General features: G+C 44.9%; 1 long non-coding RNA gene across 2 annotated transcripts in view; it reads left to right on the top strand.

Annotated features, from left to right (window-relative positions):
* Positions 1-18,600, top strand: part of LOC310833197 — a 61,974-nt gene extending 43,374 nt beyond the window's left edge. The window contains exons 5-6 of one of the 2 annotated variants that reach the window (XR_014558582.1): positions 4,633-4,705; positions 18,152-18,600. This is a non-coding gene — a long non-coding RNA (uncharacterized lncRNA). Of the gene's footprint in view, positions 1-4,632; positions 4,706-18,151 lie in introns of those variants that run through there. The other variant, XR_014558583.1, reaches the window with a different exon arrangement.
* Positions 18,601-19,360: the final 760 nt, after the last annotated feature.

The raw sequence follows: 19,360 nt of genomic DNA, 5'->3' as shown, positions 1-19,360 counted from the left end.
TGATCAGTAGGGAACCTGAGATGCCCCTGCTTTCTTTAGGCATGCATCATTTAAGGAGGACCAGTAAAAGAACATTCACAATACCTTGTAGGATTATGTATTCAGTATATCAGCAATGTGAATAAAGGTTTGTGGGAGAGGAATGACAGTATGGGCTGTCCTTGCACCATTCCTGCGCCGGTTTCATCTGTAAGAGCGATGTCTCAGCATCTGTTGTCTTGCGACTGCTTACAATGTGAATCATAATTGCCTCCTGGTTACCTTATGCTCCCCTTCCATCTGTTTATTTTATCACACCGCTGTTCTAGTGCTGCATCTGATGTGCAAAAATCCTCTGGAGCAGAAATTATGTTTGGGTTATTTGTGTACAGTTGCTAGGGCAGAAAGGCACAGAGACTTGTCCCCTCTACCGTTCCCCAGGCACTGCTGTAATTAATTGTAGAGGGTCTGGTTCAAGCTTTATGGTTTCAGGTGGAAGTTTTGGATGATTAAATACATACCCCCCCCGTGTCCCTATTTTCCAGGGATAGTCCCGGAATTACAAAATCCATCCCAGCTTCTGATTTGATCCTGAAATGTCCCTATTTTCTCCTCCAGCGCCACCAAGCTCAGGGATGAGGATAAGCCTCCTACGACACTCCTACTGGTCAGATCCTCTGCCCATTCAGGAGCCATCAGATACTCCAGCTGGATCTGAGCTGGCACTGTCACCGAGGGAGCTTGTCACTTGTTGGGTCAACAACATAGCTTATGTAGCTCTGCCTTGCACCTGCTGTGCCTCCAGCCTTTGCCTTGCTTGTGTACTGTACTGATTTTTGGCACACAATGTGATCTGCGTCTGACTGCTTCATCCAGAGAGCACCAGGTCAACCATCCATCTTGTGCTTTGCTTGAGACTTGCAACCTACTAAAGAGCCTAGAATAGAAGGTGATGGTAAAGGTAAAGGTACCCCTGCCTGTACGGGCCAGTTGTGTCTGACTCTAGGGTTGTGCGTCCATTTCACTTAAGAGGCCGGGGGCCAGCGCTGTCCGGAGACACTTCTGGGTCACATGGCCAGTGTGACAAAGCTGCTCTGGCGAGCCAGCACCAGGTGATGGTAGTAGGTAGCTAAAATTGCTGGGTTTTGCATTGTTCTTATTCCACTGGAATAGCATATTTTGACATCCAAGGAAGCTCTGATTGGTAATGGTGATGTCAGGAAATCACATTGCAGTATTAATGGACTGCCCCTTTAAGTAGCTCTATTAAGCAGCAAGCAAGCATTCCTGGGTGACACAGATGCACATTTTCATGGTAATGGAATCTCTAACAAAACCTCCGTGATCAATTAACTGTCCTGTTCAATTAAAAAAGAAAGATATCACCCTACTTACTTCTGCTGAAGGTGTCCTTGGTTACGATTGATGCTGCCTGTTGCGGTTCTTTCTGGTCACTAATTGTGGCCAAGAATGACACCTGCAGAGCCCAGCACAAACATCTGAAGTACATTGGGTTTGGTGGGGAGCATCTGCGCCCCTAAGTATCTGGTTAGCTTTGTATCTCCCCTCTCCTCAGCAAAATGGGCAGCATGTCACAGCCACACCAGGCCCAGAGATGGTATGTCTCACTAAGTGATGGTCTTGCAAACAGAGCTTATTTTTTACACCCACCCTCAAGAGGGCTATGCTCCAAAAGCTATTTTTAATACAAGGCCTCCAGAACATGCAATGCTGGGGAGCATCTCCAAGCTTGCACAGAGTTCCTTTTAATCACCACAGCTGTCAAGTGTCCCTTATTTGAAGGGATTCCAGCGCCATGTCCCGCTGCTGTCCCTTATTGATGGATGTCCCTTAAATGATGTCCCTTAAATTTCAAAGGAAGCAGCTCCTCTCCCTCCCTCCCTGCCAGCCAGGGAGGAGGGAGGCTCCAACTGTGTTGCTTGGCTGTGTTGCTCACCCAATAAGAAGTCTAAGAAAGACTGGGGGGTGGAGCTTGCATGCCTTGTGTGTGGCTAGTTAATGCAAGCTGAGGGGTTTTTTGAATGCTGGGCGCCATTTTGTTGCACGTGCTGCTGCAAACTTTACAGTGCAAAGCCAGGCCGGGGAGCCGTCTTAAGTTGAGGCTGCATAGGCCTTGTGGTGCATGTGATTCAGATTCTATTCAGTTGAACCTCTGGTTACAAAGTTGGTTGGACAGTGTTCTCGAAGCTACCAGAATGAGTTTGACCAGCCTGCAGGAGGACAGGAAGACTGGATGCCTGGAACAGGTGAGGCTGCTGGTCCCTTATTTTGGCTGCTGGTCCCTTATTTTCAAGGCTGCTGGTCCCTTATTTTCAAATCTGTAAGTTGACAGCTATGTTAATCACCCCTGAGACAACAGAGGCAGCTCCCAAACATCTGGAATTCTGGCTAGGGCTTTCAGATCCAGGGCTGGTCCAAGACATTTTGGCACCTGAGACAAAGCACAAAATGGCATCTCCCACCCTGCTAGGGAAGAATCTACATCAGGAACAAGGAGGGAATAAAGATCTACATTGGGAGCTGCTGCCTCTGTGGATCCTGCCGCCCGAGGTGGTTGCCTCACCTTGCCTCGTAGGTGAGCCGGCCCTGTTCAGATCATATGATGTGCGTTCCATACAAGTTTGAGGCCTAACACATCATCAAAAATGGTAAAAAATGAAAAAAGTGCCTGCACAAAATGGCTACCACGGGCAGTTCTTTGTACCAGAGAGTATCATCACACAAAACATAACTGATTATAACCACTGCATTGACACTCATGCCAGGGATGCATATAGCCATTTGGCAATTTTTCTTTAGTGTATAATCCCAGAAATGCTCTTTCCCTGCTCTTAGATATCTCTGCACCACCACTGCTACCTAAACAGCCAGGCTATCTTTCTGCCTAATGAACTACATTTGTTTCCAAGCATTTGTGGCTCTTCATTATCAGTGGATGTTCATTGGTTGTGTTGACAAGAAAAAAACAGTGTGATGGATTAAATCTTGGGAGAAGACAAAATGAGCCCGCCTGAATGGAGCTAGTCAGCAATTGATCAGTTTACCCAACATGTGGATTGCTCTCAGAGATAAAAAAGAACCATTTTTCCCTTTACAAAGTAAAAGCACTCACTTGAATCACCCAAGCTTATTTTCAGGTTCTGTAATACTAAAAGGCACCCACAACCCATTAATTTACAATTTAGAGATGTTAAGGAAATTAAAAGCATAAATCATATTAAATAGGGCTACACAAAAGTTCAACTCCAGCTATTTTGCTTACATCAGTAATTTGAATCCAGGATCCAGGGCTTCTCCTGGACTCCTTCCCCCTTCCCTTTAAAGTTATAGCTATTTGCAGGCCTATCCCAAATACGGCGACCAGATAGCAGCACTGCCAGCCAGCTTTTATGCCCTGCGAGTGGACCAGACCAAAGACTAGCCCAGCCAGGTCCCCATTCTTCTGGGCTCTGAACAGCCCATGTAAAATTTGAAATGATTGGTGAGCAATCCCACCAGCCCCTGCAGCCGGCTGAGTCCAGTACTGATGTCAAATGTAAGCATTACCCCCCCCCCCGGCACCGCCTCTTCATTATATAAAATGCACAAATAAAACACACCAAAGACCAGAAACTAATTGGTTGCTACTGCAGTCCTGCTAGAATTGGGGTTGCATGTTTGGACTGTCTTGCCCCTGTCAGCAACCTGACCACTGAATTCTGCACCGTCTGCTGTTTCTGACCTGTCTTCAAAGGCAGCCCCATGCATATAGCATTGAGGTAATCCAACCGAGAGACTGCCAGAGTGGGCAGTGCAGTTGTGCATTGGAAACGGGATCCTTCAGAAGGGAAGCAAATGGGTCTCCCAACTCACAGCCCTGCAGCTTAAATTTGCTCTCACCAATTACAGCAATTTTACAGGACTCTTAGAGGCGTGAGGGTGCACTTGAAAAAAACATTTTTTAAAAAAACCCCAAATGCTTCTGAGCACATTTATTTTGTAAAAGTTCCCTCTGCTATATTTCCTCTATTACCCAGCCTTGGAATAAATGGGACCCCATAAATGGGGACATCACACCTGTCATTAAATGCAAGGAAGCTATGAAGACTTTTCTTGGCAATTGCTGTAACTGCTCATGTATGCAAAGCCTGACACATGTGAATTGGCAATATGGTGCATATTTGGTCATGTTGTCCAGGTGGTGCTCATCTGTTTCAGTGGGAAAAAAATCAAGATAGGCATTAAAAAAAGACACAAAACTCTTGTGCTTCTTTTTAAATCTTGGAATTTCACAGCCATTCTAGTCTAAATATGTCAGCTAACCCCACAACCTGAATACTATCGGTTGATACCATACACCAGCTCTTATACAGACATGACTTACTCCCAACTCCTCTAGCTCCAGGTCAGCTTACTTGATGTGGAACCTGACCCTCAACCTGTCTTAGACCATGTCATCTGCCTCTGGTGTTTTTGACCTTTTGCATGCTTGTGCCACAATTGGAACCCCAGTTGCAGCCTATCTTAAAAACTGGCCGCAGACGACAGGAGTATTTTCTCCAGAATAGACTAGAATGTTGAGGGATCCTGGTGGATTTCTCTGAGACAAGAGCAGAGCAATGGAGTTTGATACATAGTCTTCATCTTTTGCAGTCAAGAAATGGGGAGGGATATCCCAAATCAACTGAGGAAAATCGGGATCGAGGTGGAGGACCTGCAGCTTGTAGTAAGTAGAATTACTTTGTTACCTTAATGTGTGATTTTAGCAATTTCTCTCTATGGTGCAGTTCTTCAGATGATGGAAGCAGATCTGTGACTGATCTTAATTTTTCACCTTCTGGGGCTGAAAGTGTTTGAATCAAGGTGAAAACTAATTTCAGTCCAGTTACCGTACCTAGTCTTAGTTGTGTTATGAATCAAGCTGGAAAATAAATTTTAAAATGTTTAATACCCTGAATGCTAGGAGGTCTTGATTTCAAAGACTCAGTTTTCATTTAAAACAGAACTATTTTTAAAGATCAGCCAAAGTTGGGTACTCAAAATGTCTAACAGCTATTAAAAATTTAGACTGTATCCTGGAGCATGGTGCTAATAAGCATTCACTGCCTCCAATTTCAACATGGATGATTCAAGTGATCTAGTCTCATCAGTCCTTTAGCATTTTATATATTTTTCAAATGCAATTGGATACCCTAGTACATTATGCAAAATGAAATACAAGATGACAGTTTAGAAATCCATTCATCTCAATTCACAGCTTTATAACTTCCTGCTAGCTAAATGATATCAACACTGCTGAGATGTCAGAGTGGTTTAGTTCCAACATGATAGCAGGGTACATGTGAAAAGTGTTATGATGAAAACTGATGTCTTGAAAGCGACACAACACTTGCGCAGTGATCGTCATGGGCATTTGATTTTCAAATGCATCCTTTACAAATTGAGTTGGACAGTCCATTTTGTTACAAATACAGAAACGTTTCCATTTTTGTTATGAAATAAAAACAGGCCCTTGTGTGTTCTCTGTGCTAGATTTGGTATTGGGGAAATGTACACTTTTCATTCAGAAACAATGAAACCTGCAATTTCTTCTTCTAAGATTATGAGGTAAAGGTAAAGGTAAAGGGATCCCTGACCATTAGGTCCAGTCGTGGCTGCCCCTGGGGTTGCGGCACTCATCTCGCTTTACTGGCCGAGGGAAGCTTCCGGGTCATGTGGCCAGCATGACTAAGCCGCTTCTGGCGAACCAGAGCAGCACACGGAAACACTGTTTACCTTCCCGCCGGAGTGGTACCTATTTATCTACTTGCACTTCGTGCAATTAGGCAGTGTTAAAGTGTGACATGGTGGAGGCCAAGGGAAACAGAGGCTCTTGTACAGAATAGTATATAGGAGAAGGAGAAGCTAGAGCACTTGGATTGAGTGGGATTGGTCTTTGAATGGGGAGGAAAGAAGAATTCCTCAAGGTGTCATGTCAAAGAAAGGTCGGAAGATCTCAAGTGCTCACTGAAATCGCAGGATTTCAATCCTCCTTGGGTCTTCTCTGAATATGAGCCCATTGAGAACTGGGACAGACTGTACTTGGATGGGTCCAGGTGTCTAGCAAGTTGCTAATCCTATCCCCACCACCACTTCAAAATCATGAAGTGTTCAAATAATGAAAAGGGTTGCAGGAGAGAGAAGAGTTAAAGACCTATAGCAATGCAGCAAACTCTGACAGGTAAATGAGAAGTGATGTTTACTTTTTAAAAATAACAATACATCACCTTCACAGTAGCCTGAAGATGTGCAATAATAGCTAACCAGAAACTCTCCATGCGCCTAATGTGGGGGAATTTATTGTGCGACTGAATTTTCTGTTACATTTACTGTAGATGTGCAGCTAGAATGATCATTTTCTGAATGTGAGGCAGTTACTGCTTCTAACATTTCATTTCCATTTAATAAAATGATTGGGAAACCCACTGGGTTTTTTTCTTTTTTAAAAAACATGTAATATATAGGAGCCCATCAATGACAGCAAAAGAAAATAAAACCCAGTGTGCCTCTGTCTGCTGTATGTGATGTTGCACACAGAAAGCAAACAACTGTCGATATAACTGCAGAATCTTGCTCAAGCATGAAATGCCTGAAGACATGATCACACACTTCCCCTGGGTTGTGGAGTGGCTTTTCACAGGCACCAAGCAGAACCCAGCCCCCCCCCCCCCCCGCTCTATCGCATTAACCACTGGCATGCTGGTGTGCTCCATTACAACCTCAGCTATTCTTAAACAACCAGCAGCCTGCCGCTCTGGGGTCCCATCCATGGTACAAGAAGCTCGCAGTTTACGCTCACTTTACTTATGAGACCATAACCTTACATGGATGTGGCTAAATAAATAAGTAAATGACAGGCTAAATAAATAAGTAAATGACAAGCTGGGGAAACTCACAGTTCTCTGCATTTATTTATTCACTCCACCTTCACACCTAGCAGGTTTTCCTTGCTTACAGGGCTTTGGGCAGGGAAACCGAGGGCTCTGACAGCATCCCAGAGCCTTCACACCACCTTCCCAAAGCCCGGTAAACCCAGTGTCCCAGAGGGTGGTAAGGAAGGTGCCTCCTTGCATACTGGAGTCTGCCAAGGTTGTGGTATGGCCCTGGAAAACTCTCAGGACCCTCCTGCGATCTTTCCAGCTCTGGTAAGCAGCCCCCTGAGTTACATCTGAGTTCACTTTCAGACTTCCTCAACTGGTGACACCCTTCGTTTTGGCACATGACACTGGAATCCATTCATCTTATTGACCTTTTGTTCTGTCTTCTGAGGAGCTCAAATCAGCATCCATGTGTATTTATTTGCCAGAGAGGCTTACATATCTGACCTAGAAAAGAATGAATCAGTGAGTGAGGAATAGGAGGAGGAGATGGGCCACCAAACTCTGTTGGGTCAAGTTGCCATCACAGCTTTGCCTTAAAGAAATTTGAGGTGAATTTGAGGGTTCTGCCTCAAACATGTGATGTTTTTCAAGGACTTTTGATTAAAAAACCCACAATTGCTCAGGAGGCTTCTGTGCAAACATAAATTGCCACATGAAATGAAAACTGAACATATTTGAAAGTTCCTCCTCAAACAAAACGTCCGAGGAAATTTTAATAAAGACAAATAATTGTTGTTCTGGCACATCTCTGCATTTGCAGCACTTCAGAAGCAATCCACTTACTCTGTCAAAGAGAAAGGATTGTGATCAGGTATATACCAGAAACATATTAAAAAATTGCAAAAGATGCTGAAAGAGAAGAAGACCACGACATATCTTAGTAACTGTAAAAATAAATAATAAAATCCCAGCAGCAGTGTTATATATGAGACAAAAATGATATAGAACATGAGCTGGGAGTTCAGCCAGCAGAGAATTGCTGTAATCAATTGCAGCCACAACAAAAGCGTGAGGTCTCAGGCTGGTAATACTCTGAGATGGAGAAAAACAACTTTAGAAGTAGGTCTTTAATGTATTCCTTACAGGTCATTAGAATCAACAGTGACACTGAGTTTCTTGACAGAGTTGGTAGATAATAATTGGATATTAGCCATAACATTCACAAGAATCAATAAGTACCGTATTTTTCACTCTATAACACGCACCTGACCATAACACGCACATCGTTTTTAGAGGAGGAAAACAAGGGAAAAAACATTCTGAATGAAACAGTGGATGTATCATTTTTGTGCTTCATGCTGTGGCCACAGACATGTGATCTGATGGTGAATTTGGGCTGACCCAATGCAAAAATCCTGAGAATCCCTGTGCATCCATGGTTTGTAACCACATTTTTGCACCATTGCAGCCCCAGGCAACAGTGGGTGCGTGATTTTTGGGGGGCAGGCTGTAGCCATGGACATGCTATGTGCTCTGATGGTGAATTTGGGCTGACCCAATGCAAAGACCCTGAGGATCCATGTGGATCCATGGTTTGTAACCACGTTTTTGCACCATTGCAGCCCCAGGCAACAGTGGGTATGTGATTTGGGGGGGGCAGGCTGTAGCCATGGACATGCTATGTGATCTGATGGTGAATTTGGGGTGACCCAATGCCAAAATCCTGAGAATTCCTGTGGATCCATGGTTTGTAACCACATTTTTGCACCATTGCAGCCCCAGGCAACAGTGGGTATGTGATTTGGGGGGGGCAGGCTGTAGCCATGGACATGCTATGTGATCTGATGGTGAATTTGGGGTGACCCAATGCCAAAATCCTGAGAATTCCTGTGGATCCATGCTTTTTAACCACATTTTTGCACCATTGCAACCCCAGGCAACAGTGGGTGCGTGATTTTGGGGGGGCAGGCTGTAGCCATGGACATGCTATGTGATCTGATGGTGAATTTGGGGTGACCCAATGCCAAAATCCTGAGAATCCCTGTGGATCCATGCTTTTTAACCACATTTTTGCACCATTGCAGCCCCAGGCAACAGTGGGTGCGTGATTTTTTTGGTGCAGGCTGTAGCCATGGACATGCTATGTGATCTGATGGTGAATTTGGGGTGACCCAATGCAAAGATCCTGAGAATCCCTGTGGATCCATGCTTTGTAACCACATTTTTGCACCATTGCAGCCCCAGGCAACAGTGGGTGCGTGATTTTTTTGGTGCAGGCTGTAGCCATGGACATGCTATGTGATCTGATGGTGAATTTGGGGTGACCCAATGCAACGATCCTGAGAATCCCTGTGGATCCATGCTTTTTAACCACATTTTTGCACCATTGCAGCCCCAGGCAACAGTGGGTGCGTGATTTTTTTGGTGCAGGCTGTAGCCATGGACATGCTATGTGATCTGATGGTGAATTTGGGGTGACCCAATGCAAAGATCCTGAGGATCCATGCTTTGTAACCACATTTTAAGTGGGGAGCGAAGGAAAAACAAAGAAGGGGCATTAGAGGGGTGTGCAGAGAAGCAGCTGGCTAAGAATGCAGGAGAGGGATTTAACGGGGGGGGGGGGGAGGAAAGAAAGGCAAAAGTTTCCCCTCACCCAAGCCAGCCATCTCTCTCTCTCTCTCTCTCTCTCTCTCTCTCTCTCTCTCCCTCCCTCCCTCCCTCCCTCCCTCCCTCCCTCCCTTCCTCCCTCCCCCCCTCTCTCTCCCTCCCCCCTCTCTCTCTCCCTCCCCCTCCCCCCTCTCTCTCTCCCTTCCCCCCTCTCTCTCCCTCTCCCGCAGCAGCACCGGAGCTTGCCTGGAGGGGAGGGGCTTTCCCTGCTCTTTGTTCCGTTTCAGCAAACACAGCAACGAAACAGAGGGGGGTGGGCAGTAAGACCCTGAGGCAGAATGCAGGAAAGCAGCCGCTTCCTCTTTTCAGGTTTCGCTTCTCCGTGCAGCGTGCAGCGCCGCGATTTGATTTTTGCATGATTTTTCGGCTCCAGGGACCACACATTCGCTCTATAACACGCACAGACATTTCCCCTTCCTTTTTAGAAGAAAAAATCTGCGTGTTATAGAAGGAAAAATACGGTAATTTTGGTGGATATATCAATGCAATACTCCTTACATCTGAGTTCACTTTCAAACAGTTGGTGCTACAAAAGGGTAGCACTTTCTGTGTTGCTGATCACGCGATATTTCCTTGGGGATTAGAAAGATTTTGTTTTCATACATTGCCTCGAGGGCACATTCTCAGCTGTCAGTCATACAGATTTCTTCCTTGGTTTCTCCTCCTCCTCTGAACAGATAGGCAAGCGCATCTCTTTCTCTCAAACGCAGCTTTAACTAGACAGCTGCCAGTCATTTATATGAGCCACACATGCAAGCTCTGTAATAAATAATATTGCAATCAGATAAACTATATGGGCAAGAGCAACAAAAACCCTAAACAGAAACTTGCTAATTTATGCAAATCATTATTTGCATTATTGTTGAAGGTGGGGGTAAAAGTACTAAGCAAATGTCTATAGATAAAAGCAGAAACTGTCTTCTTCAAAGTTTCATGATATAGCATTTCTCTGAACAGCAACATATTACCAAATAAATTTTGGTATCTCAACAGATGAGAGAGTGGCTAATTGTTGCTAGATCTCAGCATATCCAAGTCTTCTATAAACACTGTTAAGTTGTGGGTGAACGTATCAGACGACACAGTGATTCTCCAAACAGCTCTTGTTTATTCACAGGTCAGAACAGAACTAGACTGAAGGTCAGTACAACGTAACTGTAACAACTTTCTGTAACTATCCAATCATTGAATGCCACTTTCGATCCCTTATTTGCATATGGGGACCTGAACTATCTACAGTATCCCCCTGCTGGCCCAGGGTGAGAACTTCAGTACATAACAAACACCAACATTTATTAATAAGATTCAGACATTGCAAAGCACCAATAGTAGGTCCCAGTTCGGTTTACAGAACTGTTTGGCCACACTTTGTGTTTGCTCAGCAAGTATTGCCTACAGGTTTCTTAAAGTAATATTACACCACAGTGGCAGACAGCATAATACTGTAAATATCATACCAGGTGTTATAAATATGACAGCTGCCTTTCAGTTGTGCTTCCGAGCACAATTCAAAGTGTGGGTGCTTATCTTGAAAGCCCCCAATGGCCTCGGCCCACAAGACCTGAGGGCGCGTCTCCACCCCCATTGCTCCGAGGGCCTTCTGCTGCCTGAAGCGAAGGGACAGGGAACCAGCAAAGGTCTTCTTGGTAGTGTCTCCCGCCCTGGGGAATGCCCTCCCTTCAGATGTCAAGGAAATAAAGAATTACACAACTTTTAGAAGACATCTGAAGGCAGCCCTGTTTTGGGAGGTTTTAAACTATGGTTACCAGATTTTTTTCAATGAATCTGGGGACCCTTTTTTTTTTTTTTTTGACGCTGAGTAGCAACAGGGAGTCAGTACTGGGGATGGTGAGGTGAAAGACCCTGGGCCCAAGCACACATGCATATTGTATAAAGGTGCAAAGCCCTTCTTTCGCACCCTGTGAAACATAAATGCCCTGAGTTTTTTAAAAAACTGGGCTATGGTGTGCTGCCCACCAGTGACTTCCAAGCCTCCCCCAATCTCCTGCCCGCTTCCCACCTTGTTTTGACTGATCAAGGGAGCCTTGGGAGTTGTGGGCGGGTGGCCGTTTCCCGGTTTTTTAAAAAACGCAAAGCATTTATGTTTCACAGGGTGTGAAAGAAGGGCTTTGCACCTTGCCTGGCAGAAAACCACGTGCCTTTCGCCCCTCCTGGGCAACAGCCACCTGCCTGCGACTCCTGAGCCTCTCCCGATCTGTCAAAACAAAGAGAGAAGGGGGCAGAAGATCTGTACCGCTGGACATCCCTGCTTCCCCCTCAGCAGTGGCGGCGGCGGCAGCAAGCAGCTCCTGAAGCCATCCAGAGCCAACTGTGCTACCAGGCTGCTGAGGCTGCCGCTGCCACGTTTCCCAGGGATAGATTTGCAAGTCTGGGGACTGTCCCCGGGAACCGGGGACACCTGGTAACTCTATTTTAAACACTTGATGTTTTTCTTATGTTTTTAGATATGTTATAAGCGGCCCAGAGTAAATGAAGTATAAACAACAACAACAACAAATCTCCACAGATTTGCACAAGGAACATCCTATTAAGACCAGGGGAGAATACCGCCATGCAACTGCAGGATACTCTGTATCCTGCACCCAGAGTGGACAAATACAAACGACCGAAGCACCTTCAGGTGAGTAAATCTCCTCCTCTACCTCCTCCTTTTTGCTATTGCTTTGGATATTAGGGCTATTATCATTTTACTCTTTATTAAATGTATATACCGCCTTCCACCCACAGATCTCAGGGCGGTTCACAGAATAAAATCAAAATATAAAACCACCAAAGTGCTAGACAATATCGTTTCAAGCAGAGCTGGCTGGCCATCTCTCACAGATGCTTTGCAGGGGTTTGGACTAGATGACCCTTGGGATCCCTTCCAGCTCTAGACTTCTAGGATTCTATGGGATATATGTCAAGTGGAAGAACAGCACCACCTAGCAATACAGGCAAAATAATTGCAGGGCATAACTCAGATTACAAAACTGCACCGATTTTTTGGTTTCGTGGAATTCCCAAGCAATGCCAGGCGTAGGGCTACAAGTTAAAAATTAAATCCACACTGGAGGACTCAGAATACTATTTTCCTGCCTTTCTCCTGAGGCTTTCTTTATGGGTCTTTTTTGATTTGCCAGTACCTTCTTTATGGGTAACAAAATGTTTTGGGGAAAATGAAGAGCTCTCTAAGGCTAGAATTGTATGCACATTTTCATTTATTTCCTTTAAGTCTTTATAGGCTGCCCTCTAAGTGAGTTCTCAGAAATGCACAGCATTGTAGCATTGGGACACAGGTAAATCCCACTAAACTTTACAGGGGCGAAGAGTAGAACTGGACACACGGCTGCCATTTTGCTCATATACAACACATTCTAAGCAAGCATGGATACCATCAGGCTGGCCTGTGGTCTACTGAGAACGCTGCACAAATCACACAGGGCTTTGCAAGAGTGATTTGGTGCCCTGTTGGAAATCACATTCTAGATCCCATGACATTGGCGTCTGCATTCTGACCCCTAGATTATTTCCCCTATCTATATTGCAAAGTTGCAGCAGTATTTTTTTTTTAAAAAATGCCAGTTTTATTTTTTAGATATTTGTAAAAGGTTACTGAAGTGCAACTTTCTTCTCAACTGTGTGAATAATCAGAGAGGATGATTAACGCAGTTCCGATGGTACCTCTGCTCTGACTAAAAGCCGCTGTAGGTTTTAAGCGATGTTTAAATGATATGTTTTCCTTTCAGTGGCCACTGCCAACTGAGCCTCCTCAGTTTCTTGGGCAAATAAGTGTTGCTGGGACTGGGGATATATTATACATTACAGGGCATTATTTGCAAGTGAACTAAACATGCCACAAAGGAAAGTAAATTGGTGCCCATCATTACTTCTCAAATGAGGCGTCTCTGTGCAACATTCTCCATATCCCTGTGAAACTGCTTTGTTCAAAGTCTGGTAATCAGCAAGCACTGTGGGGAGCATAGGCAGGTGGAGGGGGAGCCAGAAGGCTTAAATAGCTGCTGTTCCTGCTTCCTTCTCCCAAGAGAGATAGCGAGAAAGCACAGCCCCTTGTTTGACCTTGATGTAAGACCCTTTAGAGTCCAGAGGCTCTGAGAATAGAACGTGGTGTTACTTTAGCCGTCATAACATTTGCTCTCAGTAAAGCCTTTCAAAGTATACTACGCTGCATTTGAGACCAGCTGAAGATACAGTTTTCCTAAAAGGACTTGGGCAGGTAGTACTTCGGTCCATCAAGACCGAAGGGAGCTAATGATGGTCCATATCCTTTGAGGATCAAACACAAATCTGTAGCTCAACATTTTTATGCTGGCCTTTCATTGGAATGGCAGGCTCACAGCTTGTGTTGACCAGCAAATCTAGGTGTGCATAAATCTAGGAATGCATGGGCAAAATCTAGAGCAGCTCACAGTCTACATATTTGGTGATATACCACTCCATATTTTTTTTAAAGAAAGTCTTCTACAATTTCTTCTACAAGAAATTGACCCCAACAGCCATTTATTAATTCTGAATATTGTCACTTCCATAACAGCCCTAAGGAAAATCAGATGTTTCCAGTGCTCAGGGTTAGATCTTAAAATATTTGTGGATTTGATCACGGCTCAGGGAAATTGGAATGAGCCAATCAAATGCCGTGTGAGTACGACAGACCCATATTGCTATAATATCAAGGGCATCTTCCATTCTAAGCTCGCAAAAAATAGTAATGTCTGAAATCGAAGACTGTACCAGGCTGGCAGTGTGTAACATAAATAAAAAGAGTTAATGATGGAATTCTAATATAGGTGCCAAGAAGTTACCATGAGGGTACGGTAGCCCACTCTGAAATTCTGGGCAATCAGGGCATCTTTGCAGTGTAAGAGCATCTACTCAAAGGGACTGTTCACACGTGGTTCTTTCATCCAAAAGTGACGGTTTGCATGTGTGAATGTGTCATTGCTGATCAGACATCACTGACAGCTTTCCTTTTGTCTCACAGCATCTCTAACAATTGTTTTCAGTGACTTCAGCAGGGATGCGAAAACTCATCCATTCATTTATTTCCATGAATCAACTTCTCTCTGCTATAGTTCCTGGATGTCCACCCAGACTGTGGAATCTCTTGTGTATATATACTTTTAAGAATTGCAAGCACATGGCACCCTTTCCTTTTAATGAACTGCATTTGCTTGCACCTTCAAATGCACACCTCCCTCCTCAGTTCTCCAATTACCTTGTACAAGTGTTTCCACTTCCAGCTACAAATAATTTGTTTTTGCAAACTGAAAGTGAGTCAGATAGAAACAGACAATGGATGTGTTTTGGAGAATTTAACACACCAGCGTAACTTTAATAGCCACACTGGAATCAAAGCTGTTGAATTGTTGTGACATCCCTGGGAGTTGGCCAGTTTGCACATTTCAGCTGCATTGAGCAATCAAGTGATGAGAAACCAAGGACTGCACATGCATGTGGGAACTAGCTGTTAGTTTGGGTTCAATGCCAGTTCCTCAATCAGATTTTTTTAAATACAGTGGAAAAGAAGGGATAAAGAAGGGAAGCTGCAGCAGAGCAGACAAGGCAAGAAAGGAGAGGAGAGGCGGAAGTGAAATAATAGATGGCTGTTTTGGTCTCTGTGGCATTTTGTGTCCTGCGTGAGTAAGCTCTCCTCTGCTCACCTCGGATTAACTCAGAAGCTCTCTGAGGTTAGATCATATTACAAATCAATCCAAGGCTTGATGAGACTCTTCCCTTGTCTAAGATGACCCCTCCTTGCTTTAGAGTAGACCAAACTGTCCCCCATGCGGATAGATTCCCCCCCCCCCTCCAATCCCTAGTTTTCCCGGGAGCAGCTCCTAGGCAAAGCAGTGAAGGAACATCTTTCTTTTGTTTCTGGCTTTGAGCCCAGATAACTCCAAGGGCACTTGTAGTCCTGTGAAAACTTGCTTTGACATTTCCACAGAAGGGTGAGAGAAGTTTAGTTTGGCACTTTTATATTCATAACTGAGGCAAATGTTTTATTTAGAAAATTATTTGATTTTTTTAAATGACTGTGTTAGCAATACATTCAGAGCACAACCCACTGGGCGTGGAGCCCGGGACATTCACACGGATTTACTAACATTGACGGAAATCCAGCCGTCATGAGATGGTGATTAGCATAGAAAAATGACACAGAAAGCCAGCTATATTTTCATGATGGTAAGAGCAGATCCTCTCTCTGCTCTCCCCCGATTTATTCTCCTTTGTTCTCCCCAGCCGCATGGCCGTTTGCCAATGTCTCACGTTACCTCATCCGGTCAAGGCTTTTATTACATACATCACCATATAGGGTCATCACTGCCCAGAGGAAACACAACTCCATTTAAGGTCAATACATTCCAATACATTGTGAAGCTCAGAGTGCTGGTCAGGAGGTACCCTGCAATATTACAAGCCTCTGCTATGGCTTTATGACTCCCACATAACATTTTTATTTCGTTTGGTCGCTTTGACAATTTATATGAAGCTTAATTACTGCCATCTGTAATTGAAACAATGAAACCAAAAGTAAGTTAAAACTATAAAGTTGGAATTCAATTCAAAGCCTTCATTAGTTCAAAGAGGCCTGTCTGACTTCAGCTGGAAGGAAGTTCCATAAAGCACCGTCTCTCATCACGTCAAATGCACCAGTGGTGCAAATTGCCTTCAACAGGGTAATTCAGTTTCTTTTTCATCCAATTCCGGTGAGGTGATGAGGAGCTATACTAGCGCCAGTGTGCAGTAATGGAATAGATGACGTCAGTGCAGACAAAAGAGAGGTCCTGTTGGTGGGTGGCTCACAGGAGCTCCATGTTAGTGGAGTTCATCCTGTGCTGAATGGGGCTGCAATTCTCATAGAGAAACAAGTTCACATTCTGGCAGTACAAGCGTCTCCCCACTTACATTGGGGTTATGATCTGGGTCTGTGTGCGCATAAGTGAAATTGTGTTAATAATAATAATACTAACAACAACACCCATTTATTTATAAGCTGCCCATCTGATTGGGTTGCCCCAGCCACTCTGGGTGGCTTCCAGCAAATAAATACATTAAGCACGGTAAAACATAAACATTAAAAACTTCCCTATACCTTCAGATGTCTTCTGAAAGTCAGATAGCTTATTTCCTTCCCAAAGGGCGGGTGCAACTTCTGAGAAGGCCCTATGGAAGTGGGAGGACCCTCTAAACCCTCTTTAAAGGCCCTCTCTGCCACTCTCTTCAACCCATACCAAAAATACTATATCCAAAATATCCACAGCTAGATTTGAAGCTCTGGGGCTGGCAGGGGGCTGGAGGACACATGGGGAAGTGGCGCTGGCTGCTGCACTACCCAGCACAGCAACAGGGAGCAGGGGGGCCAACTTGAATAAAATATGGGGGGGGGGCAGGTAAGCCCTGCCTCACATAGTTGATCGCATGATGCAGTGCACACACAACATTTGAATGGCAATCCCCACCAACTGGGGGGCAGCCTCCTCAAATATTTTATTGTGGGGGCCCAAGCCCCTATGGTCCTTAGGAGTTGGCTCTTATGGTGAGGAGGCTGAGCACATTAGGCTAAGCAGCATAAACAAAGTCCTGCTGTGCCTCCAGTCTCTTTGGGGCTTCCTCTGCCCTCACTGAAGTCCTCTTTGGGCTCTGGGGATGATCTCATGAGCCACGAGGACTCTTCAGCTCTATCTCTCCCCATTTCTGGGTTTGGATTTAATTATTTCCTGGTGCTGTACGCATATGTGGTTGTGTGTAAGTTGGTCGCATATAAGGGGGGTGGCGCGCCTGTACCCCCGAAACTATCTCTGTCAGTAGCAATGCAGGCTCCTGCCCTAGCACAGAACACCTCCCATCAGATTGGGGTGGTGGACCACATGTCACTCTGTCTTGACAGAGCCTGGCATCAGCGAACTATCTTTTGGTGGCCCCATAAAATAAGACTCCTGTAATACATTATATACTGGGATGTGGGTAGTGCTGTGGTCTAAACCACAGAACCTAGGGCTTGCCAATCAGAAGGTCGGCGGTTCGAATCCCCGCGACGGGGTGAGCGCCCGTTGCTCGGTCCCTGCTCCTGCCAGCCTAGCAGTTCGAAAGCACACTAAAAAGTGCAAGTAGATAAATAGGTACCGCTCCGGCGGGAAGGTAAATGGCGTTTCCGTGTGCTGCTCTGGTTCGCCAGAAGCGGCTTAGTCATGCTGGCCACATGACACCAGCTCCCTCAGCCAATAAAGTGAGATGAGCGCCACAACCCCATAGTCGTCCGCGACTGGACCTAAAGGGGTCCCTTTACCTTTACTACATTATATACAGGGCTTTCTTCAAAGACAATTTCAAACCTGCAACTAATTCAAAATGTAGCTGTGAGGCTGTTGAGTGGGATTGGGCTTCTTCAGCCACAGTAGCACCCTGTTTATTTTTGGGTTCAATTCTCCAGAGTCAGTTTGTGGCTGACTGGCTTGAGCTTGCTGGTTCTGCCTTGGCAAGCCACAGCATCCTGTGTTAGTTTCTGGCTCTCCCATTCTGAGTTGCAGTCAACTGCAAGTCTTGTGATCTTTGCTGCCTCCCAGGGTCAGGTAACATTACCAGTTACTTCTACCTTTTGTCATCTCTCTCTCTCTCTTCCTCAGGTAACAGCAATAATATTACACATTACATGTCCTTCTTACAGCTGGATGACTAATGATTGTCATTATAGCTCTATGAGAGCCAGATAACTGCAACACTTCATTATATCTCTCTTTTACAGCCTATAACTGCACTTCTCCACATTATACATTTCTTTCTTTCTCTGCAAATAAGGTAATTGTTAGGCTCATCTTTATGTGTCTTTCTGGAGCCTGGAGCTTTAGCAGTTTCCATTGTATCTCCTCCAAGCTTGTAATGCTAATGCTGCCTGCTATGTATCTTGGGGTCATGAGCTGATCTTGCCGCGGAATCATCTCTGCTCCACTCTCCCTTACACGTTTCACCACTGTATAATTATTCTATCAAAAATGTGTGTTTATTCTTCTTCTTTGAAGATCTTAATACTTTTTCATACAGCGGCAAGTTCAGGCCAAGGACTGAGAATTGTGGCACAACAAATAAGAAACACAAGTTTGCAGAAAGGCCTTTATGCCCATTTTCGCCTCATGTCCACATGCATTCAAAAACAAGCTTGATTTATTGTTGATTTTTTTAGGGGAAACCCCCCCCCCAAAAAAAAACCATGCGAAAACTGGAAATTATTTATAATTACGTTGTTGTTGTTTTGTTTTGTTTTGTTTTAGAATCAGATGTAGGAAGTAGTGTAATGGGAAAAGGGGGCTGCTCGTGCGTAAGCGTTTAAGCCCTCCAAGCTTTGCCATCAGTTCCTAAACTCTCCCAGTCCGCGGAGCCATGGGTGCATGGCTACCTCAATCGCTGGCAGAATCCGTCAGTGGGCGCTTCCAGAATTTACGCCAACATAAGAGTTCCTTGACGGAAACTCTCCTTCTGGATTCTCTGCGTGACAGTTTCCTGCGCGGAGTGGGCGTCCCCAGCGGAGGTCCTGAGCCCTCCCCGCTGTTCTCACTGGAAACATCTTGGAGCCATTCCTCCGATTGAGTTTCTGCAGGAACTCTCCCTCTCCCCCTACTGGTTCCTTCCTCCGCATCCGAAGGTCTCCTAGCCTCCTTGAGCCCTTCCACCACCTGACTCTCCGATGGCAGTTCCCTGACAAGTAGCTATGGGGCAGTACAAACACTGCTTTCTTGTTTAAGAGCAGCTTCAAATCTGGGTAAAATGTTTTTGAAAATTCCCTAAAAATGATGGAATATCCATAACAGACGTTCACTTCCTGGGTATTTCCATAGAAA

Source organism: Podarcis gaigeae (assembly GCF_964106915.1).
Source record: "Podarcis gaigeae genome assembly, chromosome: 1".
In the NCBI taxonomy this organism is placed as follows: domain Eukaryota; kingdom Metazoa; phylum Chordata; class Lepidosauria; order Squamata; family Lacertidae; genus Podarcis; species Podarcis gaigeae.
Note: the sequence above shows the minus strand (reverse complement) of the source record. Positions and strands in the feature narration are given on the sequence as shown.